This window comes from Narcine bancroftii, chromosome 4 (genome assembly GCF_036971445.1).
Source record: "Narcine bancroftii isolate sNarBan1 chromosome 4, sNarBan1.hap1, whole genome shotgun sequence".
Taxonomy (NCBI): domain Eukaryota; kingdom Metazoa; phylum Chordata; class Chondrichthyes; order Torpediniformes; family Narcinidae; genus Narcine; species Narcine bancroftii.
The window spans coordinates 16,841,777-16,854,058 of record NC_091472.1 but is presented as its reverse complement, the minus strand read 5'-3'; the positions used below and the strand labels follow the sequence as shown (position 1 = coordinate 16,854,058).

Below are 12,282 nucleotides of genomic sequence, written 5' to 3'. Positions count from 1 at the left end.
ATTTGCCTCTGTGCTCCACAATTTAAAATTTGTAATCAAACAATTCACGTGATTAAAGTGCATATTTTTGATTTTATTCAAGGTTATTTATATACATTTTGGTTTGACCATGTAGAAATGACATCCCCATTTCTGTCCACTATGTTTGGAACATTTGGCTTTACAGTGTTTGTGACAACTTAGATATGTATCATTGGTGCAGCTACAAAAGAGCAAGGCTTGCTTCTAAGCTTTTGATCACCTTTGGGATTTGTAGTTACCATTTTTCATTGCGCCAATGAAAGTAAAATAAAGGCATTATGAGGCTGAAAAACAAGAATAAAACAGTAAGAGACATCACCAAAATCTTAGGATGACCAAAATCAACTGTTTGGACGTATAATGCATTATTATTATGTGACCATAAAAGGAACCTTTGAACCATATAACAATTAAAGCATGGAAACAGGCCATCTCAGCCCTTCTAGTCCACACCGAACCATACTCTCCTCTAGTCCCACCTACCTGCACCCTGCCCATAACCTTCCATTCCCCTCCCATCCATATACCTATCCAATTTGTCCTTAAATGACAAAATGAACCCTGCCACCACTACTTCTCCCAGAAGCTCATTCCATGCAGCCACCACTCTCTGTGAAGAAGTTCCCCCTCGTGTTACTTCTAAACTTTTGCCCCTTAACTCTGAACTCATGACCTCTTGTTTCAATCTCTCCTCCTTCTTTAGCTTGGCTTCGCGGACGAAGATTTATGGAGGGGGTAAATGTCTACATCAACTCTATCTATCCCCCTCATAACCTTAAATACCTCTATCAAATCCCCCCTCAATCTTCTATGCTCCAAGGAATAAAGACCTAATCTGCTCAATATTTCTTTGTAATCTAGATTCTGAAACCTCAGCAACATTTTTGTCAATCTTCTCTGCACTCTCTCCACCTTATTGATATCCTTCCTATAATTCAGTGACCAGAACTGCACACAGTATTCCAAATTTGGCCTCACCATTGCCTCGAACAATCTCAACATCACCTCCCAACTCATGTATTCTATGCTTTGATTTACAAAGGCCAGCATACTAAAAGCCTTCTTCACCACCCTATCCACATGAGATTCTACCTTCAGGGAACGATGAACTGTTATTCCTAGATCTTTCTGCTCCAATGCATTCTTCAATGCCCTCCCATTTACTATTTATGTCATGTTTTAATTAAAGCACTTCACACTTCTCAGCATTAAATGCTGTCTGCCATCTTTCAGTCCATTCTTCTAAGCAGTCCAAATCCCTCTGCAATCTTTGTAAACTTTCTTCATTATCCACAATTTCACCTATTTTAGTATCATCTGCATATTTACTAATCCAATATACTGCCCCATCATAGAGATCATTAATGTAAATGACAAACAGCAAGGGACCCAATGGGGGGCATGGCACGATGGCGTTGGTGGGAAACGGGAAGACACCTCTATTAAAAACCCAATTTTAAAGTTTTTGAAATTAAAAATAAATATTGAGTATGAAGTTAATACATTTTTAAAGGTAATAATGAGGAAGGCAAAAGCACAAACTATAAAAACAATTCAGAAGCAACTTTCAAGTGCTGAAGAACTTGGGCCTAACTTCGAGATGGAGCCTGGGGAGTCTATTCCTGTTCACCCAAAATCAAAATGGAAGTCCCTGTATAAGCCTCAGTTGACCCCAGCACCGACATAGCGGAATGTTGGGGAAGATGGCGCCAGAGCCCGAAGATGTCCTTCTCGTATGCACGCTAGACTGAGTTTGGCCCGTGTAGTGGGGGAATCCAACCTCTCACGGCCCAGTGAACCTGGACCGTCAGGAGGGGGGACCAGGACCCATGGGCAAGTCAAAATGCTGTCAGTATTGACGGAGGAGGAAGGAGACATCGTAGAGGGACTGGAAGATGAGTATATCTACCCAGGTACAGAAGAGGAAGCAACTGTAATAAATAAGGGTAGGCCTTTAGCTAAGCAGGTGCAAGGAAAGTTTAAATCTGCTCCTCATTATTCAGGCTCAACAAGTCAATTTGATACATTATCTAAACAAACAGACTATGGCAAATCACATCAATCAAGATTTTTTTTATCTTTGAAAAAATAATTTACTGGTATGAAAGAAGAAATGACATTAATGTCTGATGTGGCAAAATGTGTGAAGCTGGTGGATAAAGTGCAAGACAAATTTAAGTAGATTGAAGAGGATTTTCATGATTGTCAGGATGATGTAGAGCAATGTAAAAAGATGGGACAGATGGAAGATTCATTTACTGAATGGGAATTCAGAGAAATTATTTATTGAAGAAGATTGATGCTTTGGAGAATCAAAACTGAATAAATAATGTTAAAATAGTTGGTTTACCTGAAGATTTTGAGGGTCCAGGTCTGCTTCAGTTTATTCAGAAAAGTTTTAGGGGAAGAATATTTTCCAAATGGTTTGGAACTGGATAGAGCTCATAGAGCGATTAGAAAAATGCCTCTTCCTGGACAGGAGCCATGCTCTATTCTGATCAGATATCTGTGTTACCAAGATAGATAGATAATTTTATGTGTAGCAGTTCAAAATGCAAGGAAGCATCAGGGCCCATTGGTGGTTAAGAATAGTGAAGGATTTTTTTTAATGCAGATTTGAGTCAATCTATTATTAAACATTATAGAGTTTAATTCTGCCAAAGCTGTATTGTTAAAGGATATAAATTTGCCTTTAGATTTTCTGCTATTCTTAGTTTTTTTATGGAGATTATCAATCTCAATTTGTTTTTACTGATGATGCTGAAGCTCCTACATTTGCTAAATTCCTTGCTGGATAATAGGCAGAAGAAAAGTCCAGAACATTCTTCTTAGCAATCGAAACCAGCTCAAGAAGAGAAGAAAAATGGTTTGCAAGAGAAGGAACATTGTCAAATAGTTGAAATTGTTATTGATGATAATCAAGTTCATAGAGATTTGGAAGAAGTTTATCATACCTGAAATGTTTTACTTTTGATGATTCCTTTATTGTTTTGTTCAGGGGAAGTGGTATTGTTCATTTCTCCTTCTGAAGTGGTTGGACACTTTGTGGTGTTGGTCACTTCCCGCATAGTAGAGGGAGGTAGTACTGTTACAGTACTTTGTTTTATGATTTCTTCTTTCCTTTTAGGTTTATCTTTTTATTTTTAGTAAGGAGATGGAATGTTTATTTTAGATTGACCATGGATTGGAACCCCAACATATCAGGCATAGAGGTTTAATGGTATAGATTAAAATGTTGTCGAATTTAAATTTTTCAACATTTAATGTTAATGGGCTCAATAACCCAATTAAGAGGAAGAGAGTTTTGACTTGTATCAAAAAATTGAAGGTTGATATTGCTTTTTTGCAAGAGGCGCATTTGACTGAAAAGGAACATCAGAAATGAAAGAGATTGGATTGGCCAGGTTATAGCTTCTTCCTTTCACTCTAAAGCAAGAGGGGTAGCCATATTGATTAATAAGAGGTTATCATTTAAAATGGAATCAATAATTGAGTCAGTGGGTAGATTGTTGGTTGTTAATTGTAAAATTTATTCAGAGTCTTGGACACTGATGAATGTTTATGCCCCTAATGTAGACGATGAGAATTTTTTGCTAGATTTCTTTTGTTAATTTGACGAAGGCATGAGAAAATTATGATTGGAGTTGACTTTAATTGCTGTTTGGATCCATTATTATATAAATCCCAAAAATGGTAATTAATACTAAAATGGCAAAACGATTGTCAATGTTAATGAAGGAAATGAACTTACTTGATATATGGAGGAGACTAAACCTTGTTACGAGCCCAGAGGACCCATAAACCCAGCAGCAATAGATATTCACCAAGACAAATGGTTACTTAAACAAAAGATGCTTTTAATTATCTTTAAACATAAAAACAGGATCGAACGTTATCTTATCACTATTAACTTAACTAACCTAATTTAACCCCCTTCGAATTCTTAAGCACATGTGAGTGTATTGTGTGTGTAAGTTTAGAAAAGTTCATTGATTCACAGTCCAATCTCATTTCTCATTCCTCCAAGTTTACTGGTTACAGGCAATTCTTATACTGTGCACAGAATTTAACATTTATGAAGTAAACCAGGCTTTGGTGCTTGAAAGATAAATGGAAGGTTCTTGTCGGTTTTCAGACAGATATTTTTTTGTTCCAGGACACAAACTGATCCCTTCTAATTAGCCACGTCAGTGTCTTGCCAAAGAAACTTGCCCCCTCAGGGTTTTCCAGATGATAACTTATATACTGAGGAAACTTGGGACTATTTTATACTAGAGCATGAACACTGCAAGACTTTAAGGGCCTCATCACACTTGAGTGGTGAACATGCTCAGTGTGACATTGATCAATACATGATCAGTAACCTAATGTGAGTAAAGAATTATGCTGATAAACGTACAAGCCTTCTTGTGTTCATTAAGACCTCAGATAGTACAACGAGGCCACAACATGGTGGCAGCAGTAGGATAGATAGAAACCCACACCATAAAGAAAAAAAATCATGGGAGATTTTAACTTCCCTCACATTGATTGGGATACCCATACAGTTAGAGGGCTGGATGGGCTAGAGTTTGTTAAATGTGTTCAAGATTGTTTTCTAAATCAATTAGTAGAAGAACCAACTCGGGATGGTGTAATACTAATTGGGTCTAGTGATCATAACTCTGTTAGTTTTCGGGTAGTTTTAGGGAAGAGCAAGGAGGGGCCTAAAGTTGAGGGGCCTAAAGTTGAGGGGCCTAAAGTTGAGGGGCCTAAAGTTGAGGGGCCTAAAGTTGAGGGGCCTAAAGTTGAGGGGCCTAAAGTTGAGGGGCCTAAAGTTGAGGGGCCTAAAGTTGAGGGGCCTAAAGTTGAGGGGCCTAAAGTTGAGGGGCCTAAAGTTGAGGGGCCTAAAGTTGAGGGGCCTAAAGTTGAGGGGCCTAAAGTTGAGGGGCCTAAAGTTGAGGGGCCTAAAGTTGAGGGGCCTAAAGTTGAGGGGCCTAAAGTTGAGGGGCCTAAAGTTGAGGGGCCTAAAGTTGAGGGGCCTAAAGTTGAGGGGCCTAAAGTTGAGGGGCCTAAAGTTGAGGGGCCTAAAGTTGAGGGGCCTAAAGTTGAGGGGCCTAAAGTTGAGGGGCCTAAAGTTGAGGGGCCTAAAGTTGAGGGGCCTAAAGTTGAGGGGCCTAAAGTTGAGGGGCCTAAAGTTGAGGGGCCTAAAGTTGAGGGGCCTAAAGTTGAGGGGCCTAAAGTTGAGGGGCCTAAAGTTGAGGGGCCTAAAGTTGAGGGGCCTAAAGTTGAGGGGCCTAAAGTTGAGGGGCCTAAAGTTGAGGGGCCTAAAGTTGAGGGGCCTAAAGTTGAGGGGCCTAAAGTTGAGGTTCTGGATTGGAGAAGAGCAAATTTCAAAGGAATAAGAAGGGATTTGGGGAGTATTGAGTGGGACAGGATATTTTCAGGTAAGGATGTAAATGAAAAATGGAGGATATTCAAAAAATAAATTTTGCAGTTACAGAGTAGATATGTCCCAGTGAGGATCAAAGGAAAGGCTGGAAGTCATAGGAGGCTTGGTTTTCGAGGAATATTGGAAATTTGGTTAAGAGAAAAAGGGAGGTGTACAAGAGGTATAAAGAGCAGGGAGCTGAGAGTTTGAAGGAGGGCAACAAGGAGTGCAGAAGGAATCTTAAGAAAGAAATTAGAAAGGCCAAAAAAAGGCACGAAGAGGCTTTGGCAGACAGAGTAAAAATAAATCCAAAGGCTTTCTATAGGTACATTAAAAGTAAAAGATTAGTGAGGGATAAAATTGGACCCCTTGTAGATAGCGAAGGTAGGCTGAGTGAGAAGTCAGAGGAAATGGGGGAAATTTTGAATGATTTCTTTGCCTCGGTATTCACTAGGGAAAAAAATATTGAAACAGTTGAAGTAAAGAAAAATAGTGGGGAGGTCATGAAGCATATAAGGATAACCGAGGAGGTAGTGATGGCTGTGTTGAAAAAGATAAAGGTGGATAAATCTCCGGGACCGGACAAAATATTCCCAAGAACACTCAGGGAGGCTTGTGGACAGATAGTGGGGGCCATTAACTGAGATATTTAGGATGTCACTGGTCACGGAGGTAGTGCCAAAGGATTGGAGGGTGGCACATGTGGTTCTGCTGTTTAAGAAAGGGTCCAAATGTAAACCTGGGAATTATAGGCCCGTGAGTCTGACGTCTGTAGTGGGTAAGTTGATGGAAAGTGTTCTGAGGGATGGTATTTACAAATATTTGGAGGTACAGGGATTGATAGGGAGTAATCAGCATGGTTTTGTCAGGGGTAGATCATGCTTGACAAACCTGATTGAATTTTTCGAGGGGGTTACAAAAAAGGTTGATGAAGGGAAAGCTGTGGATGTTGTCTATTTAGACTTTAGTGAAGCTTTTGACAAAGTTCCCCACAGGAGGTTAGGAAAAAAGGTGGAGGCATTAGGTATAAATAAGGAGGTAGTGAAATGGATTCAGCAATGGTTGGATGGGAAGTGTCAGAGAGTAGTGGTAGAAAATTGTTTGTCCAATTGGAGGCCGGTGACTAGTGGAGTTCCTCAGGGATCGGTCCTGGGTCCACTATTGTTTGTTATATATATTAATGATCTGAAAGTAGGGGCGGAGAATTAGATAAGCAAGTTTGCGGATGATAGAAAGATTGGTGGTGTTGTGGACAGTGAGGAAGATTACCATAGATTAAAAGGTGATTTAGGAAGGCTGGAGGTGTGGGCTGAGAAATGGCTGATGGAATTTAATACAGATAAGTGTGAGGTGTTACATTTTGGAAAGGCAAATCTAAATAGGTCATATGCATTAAATGGTAGGCTATTGAGATGTGCAGAGCAACAAAGGGATTTAGGAGTTGTACCCTCAAGGCTGATACTCAGGTAGATGGTGTGGTGAAGAAGGCATTTGGAATGTTGGCCTTCATAAATCAAAGTATTGAATTCAGGCGTAGGGAGGTTATGATGAAATTGTACAAGGCACTGTTGAGGCTAAATTTGGAGTACTATGTACAGTTTTGGTCACCAAGTTATAGGAAAGATATAAACAAAATAGAGAGAGTGCAGAGAAGGTTCACGAGAATGTTGACAGGAATTCAAGGTTTGAGTTCCAGGGAAAGGTTGTGCAGACTAGGGCTTTTTTCTCTGGAGCGTAGAAGATTGAGAGGGGACTTGATAGAGGTGTTTAAGATTTTAAAAGGGACAGACAAAGTAAATGTGGATAGGCTTTTTCAATTAAGAGTGGGGGAGATTCAAACTAGAGGGCATGGTTTAAGATTGAAGGGGGAAAATTATAAGGGGAACATGAGGGGAAATTTCTTTACGCAGAGGGTGGTGGGGATGTGGAATGAGCTTCCGGCAGACATGGTCGAGGCGGGATCATTGGTTACATTTGAGGAAAGACTGGATCGTTACATGGATAGGAGGGGACTGGAGGGGTATGGACCGGGTGCTGGTCAGTGGGACTAGGAGGGTGGGAATTTGTTATGGCATGGACTAGTAGGGCCGAACTAGCCTGTTCTGTGCTGTAAGTGGTTATATGGTTATAAACCAAAATAAACATGAAGAGAAGGAAACAAAGAAAAAGCACCATTATCTGACTACCAGTGCTGGAGAATAAAATGGCCGCAGCAGCAGCACTGTACCAAATAATGTACTGGGAAGCCAACGACATCATAGAGGCTTTTAAAAAGTTCAAGCAGAGGTGCAACTGGCATTCAAAAGTTTCCTCAAGGGAATCACACCAGAGGAAAAGGTTAGTTACATCCTCTTTGGACGGGGGAGCAAGGACTAGACCTGTTTAATAGCTGGGAGCTGTCAGAAGAGGAAGAAAATAACCCAGAAAGGATATTAGAAAAATTTTCCTCTCATCTGGAACCGAAATCCAACCATAGAATAAAGCGATACGAGTTCCTGAGATTAAAACAAGAGCCTGATGAGTCAGTAGATAAATTCCTTACAAGGCTGAAGAACATTGCTGCAAAATGCAAGTTCAAATAAATAGAGGAGAGAAGAATCGACCAACTAATCTGGGGAAGCGCTCATCCTGAAGAGCAGAAAGCTCTCATAGGAAAAGACAGCTTGAAACTAGCAGATGCTTTAGGAGGCAAATGCAGTCCCTCTCCGTGCAGGCCAACATGCAGCACAGAAATAGAAGGGTCGATGCCATAAAGCACACGCAGAGAAAGTCGCAGACATCCAAGAACTGCAGGGAAAAATACACCCCTTCGATATCCGCAAGAAAAGCCCCGCGTATGGTTCGAAGTGCAGGACCTGTGGGACGGTCAATCACTGGGAAAACGATGTGTAGGTCTGACACAAAAAGAGAGAAACCAAGAACAGAAGGAAAGTGCACCACGTCGAGTGAAGTGACAGCAGTGACTTCAACTCACTGACACTCGGCATCGAAACAATACTCTTCCATGAGACGTCCAAGAAAGGGAAGGGAGAAAAAAATTAATTGCGCACCACAATCCAAGTAAAAAGAAAGATTGGAAATAAACCAACAATATTCAACTTGAAAATAAAGTTGGATACTGGATCACAAAGCAACGTCCTCCTGCTTAGACTGTACCGACAGATGTTCCCTGAGCACAAAGAATGGGAACCCGGAGGAAGGCACACGAGAAGCTGTAAATGTCACACTCACAGCCAGTGGTGGCCCCGTGATTAAACAACTAGGAAAAGTTCAAATAAAAGGCAGACATTAAGGAAACAGCATCCATATGCACATTCTATGTGGTTGACGCCGATGGATCAGCAATCCTAGGGCTGAATAGTTGTCAGGAATTACAGCTAAGGGAGAAGAAAATGTCCAAGAAGATCAATAGCGACACCCCGCTTGAGCAACGCCCTCCGATCACAAACAAGACTGAGCTCATGGACGTGTACCCTGAATGCTTTGATGACACAGTCGGGTGCTTTGAGAACTTTGAATACCACATTACCATAGACCCAAAGTACAAACCAATAATCCATGCTCCACAGAAGGTGCCAATAGAGCTGAAACGAAGGCTAAAGCAGGAGCTGGAAGAAATGGAAGAAAAACGAGAAATAGCAATAGAGTCAACTGACTTGGTAAATTCAAGTTTGACCCCAAAGACTTAAACCAAGCAATCAAAAAAGGGCACTACCCAATACCAATGCTGGAAGACATCATTTCTGAACTAGCGGGATCCAATATCTTCAGTAAGCGAGATGCCAAGAATGGGTATTAGAATGTGAAGCTGGATGAAGAACCGACACTGCTAACAACATTCAGCACCCGGTACAAGTTCCTGCGCCTACCTTTTGGCCTAAAGGTGAGCCAAGATATCTTCCAGCAAAAGATAGATGAGACCTACAGGGGATGCGAGGGTGCTGTCTGCATCGCAGATGACATCCAGATCAATGGTAGAGACAGTAAAACCCACGATCTCCACCTACACGAGGCCATGAAGAGAACAAGAAGGGCCGGCATCAAACTCAATGCAGACAAATGCATCATTAAGGTGGAGGAGTGCCAGTTCTTCGGAATGGTGTACACACATGAAGGGGTCAGGCCAAGCCCAGAGAAAGTAACAGCCATTGTTGAAATAGAACACCCAAAGGACATAAAGGAACTAAGAAGCTTCCTCAGCCTGGTCCAATATATGAGTTCCTTCACCCCACACATGTCAGACCATAGAGCCAACCTCAGAGAGTTGCTGAAAGAGGATGTGGAGTTTCAGTGGTCACCATCGCATCAACGAAATTTCGACAAGCTTAAGGAAGTGGTCTGAAGAGAAGTAGAATAGAGCTACTATGACAGAAAAAAAACTATCACATTACAAGTAGACACTTCCTTCAGAGGCCTTGGGGCAGCATTGGTGCTGGAAGGAAAACCGGTAGTCTTTGCCTCAAAAGCCCTGACAACAGCAGAGACCCAATATGCCAATATTGGCAGTCGTATATGGATGCGTAAAATTCCACAAATTCCTCTATGGGAGACAGTTTGAGGTAGAGAGTGATAATTGCCTGCTGGAACACATCCAGAAAAAGAACCTCAACAAGGCACCAGCCAGACGACAGAGGCTATTCCTCCCACTCCAATGTTACGACTTTACCTTGAAGTATAGGCCAGGGAAGGAAATGGTGCTTGCTGATGCTTTGTCACATCTTTCCCCAAATGAAAAATATGAAATGAAAGATGTGGAGATCAAGGTACATCCCCTCATCAGGGTAACCAGTAACAAACTAAACCTGATTAAAGAAGAAACCACAAAGGATGAAGTGCTGCAGCTGCTCTCCTAGAAAGGATAAAACAGGTACAGCCTACATCAGTATTGGTCTGTCAGGGATGACATATCTCTGGAGAATGGTGTACTGCTGGCAGGGTCTCGGCTGATAATACCAGAGACAATGAAAAAAGAAATTCTCCAGAAAATACACCAAAGCCACATGGGAATGGAGAAATGCAAACTTAGAGCAAAGTCTGTAGTTTACTGGATAGGCATGTATAAGGACATCGAAAATATGGTGGCTACATGTCCGGCATGCCAGAAATACACAACAAAAGGAAGAGATGATTCCCGCGGAAATACCCGCCAGGCCGTGGCACACAATGGGAGCAGACCTGTTCACAGAAAACCAAGAATGGTATCTGATTGTGTACTGCTATTACTCCAAATTCCCCTTCATCAGGAAAGTGAAGGACCTGAAAGCATCGACCATCACTGCTGTAGTATGTGCACTCTTCACAGAACAGGGGATAACCGAACAAGTGATATGTGACAATGGGATCCAATTCCCATTGCGTGAATTCAGAGAAATAACTGCAGAATATCAATTCACCATCACTACTTCATCACCACATTACCCCAAGGGCCATGGATTAATTGAGAGGCATGTACTGACAATCAAGTGCAATCACACAAAGTGTCGAGAGACAAAGGAAGATCCCTATTTTGCTCATCTGTCACTGCGAGCCACACCCTTGAGGGCCGACATGAAATCCCTGGCAGAGCTTCTGAATGCCAGAAAGTACAAGACAACCCTGCCAAGCCAAATCCATCCACTAGACGACCAAGAGGAAACAAGAAGAAAGTTGACTAACAAACAAGAGGGAAGTCATCAACATGATAATAAACATGCACAAACACGACCAGAACTCTTCTGAGGGCAGCATGTGCATGTTCAAGAGCCAGAGATAAAAACCTGGAGTCCAGCAAAGATTGTTAGAGAAGCTGATCAAGGACATACATCATTGAGACAGAATCTGGCAGGTATCTGAGACAAAACAGGACCCGCATTTGCCCAACTCCAGATCTGACACGGAAAGCACCAGAAGCTTCTAAATTCCAACAACTTTTGTGAGGGAATGCGAGGAGAACCCCAAACACCGTAACAACTGCACAGCAGGCAACAGAAGAACTGAGGCAAACAACATCACCCCCCACAAGTGTACTAACACCACCGAACGAAAAAGACACAACAAGGTCTACGAGGTGGAGAAGCAACATCCTACCACCAGCGCAATTCCGCTGAAAAGAATATAGAACTACAATTGTGTAATTAGAATAATTAACTCTGAATGGTAATTGCAGGTAAAGAAGCAGTAACAATTTATTTTAAAGAAATTTTAAATCTTAATAAATCTTTTAATTTTTAATAATTTTTTTAAGAAGAAGGGATGTTATATACTGAGGCAACTTGGGACTATTTTATACTGGAGCATGAACACTGCAACACTGTAAGAGACACATCACACCTGAGTGGTGATCATGCTCAGTGTGACATTGTATCAATACATGACTAGTAACCTAACGTGAGTAAAGAATTGTACTGTTAAACTTACAAGCCTTCTTAGTGTTTATTAAGATCTCCGATGGTACGAGTTCCTTTTTGTTTCTCTTATTTCAAGTTAAATATTAGGCAGCCAGTCCTCTCCTCTTGTATGAGCCACAAGGGCTTTGACCAGGCTGAACTAAGCAGTCACAATCCACCTTCCAAATGGGGTTTTCCACAAGCTTGCCAGCTTGTCCTAATCCAGTCCCAGCTGCTGCTGCTAACCGTAGCACTGCAGAACTGAATTCTTTTTCTCAGAGAAAAAAACCCTGTTTGACTCTCTCTGCTTGAAAAACCACATGACCCTCTTAGAACAGCAAGTTCCACTCCAGACACCTGCAGCAAGACAATGACCCCAAAGCAACAAAAAAGTTTTTCAAAACTAAAAACTAGAAGATTCTTGAATGGCGAAGTCAGTCACCTGAACTAAATCTAATTGAGCATGCCTTTCATATGCTGAAGAGA

The 12,282-nt window shown here is 41.5% G+C and overlaps 1 protein-coding gene across 1 annotated transcript in view; it reads right to left on the bottom strand.

Annotated features, from left to right (window-relative positions):
- Positions 1 to 224: 224 nt before the first annotated feature.
- arv1 (ARV1 homolog, fatty acid homeostasis modulator) overlaps positions 225 to 12,282 on the bottom strand; it is a 60,017-nt gene continuing 47,959 nt past the window's right edge. Inside the window, exon 6 of the transcript XR_011355558.1 lies at positions 225 to 305. The gene's annotated coding sequence lies outside the window, so the exon portion shown is untranslated. The remainder of the gene's footprint in view (positions 306 to 12,282) is intronic.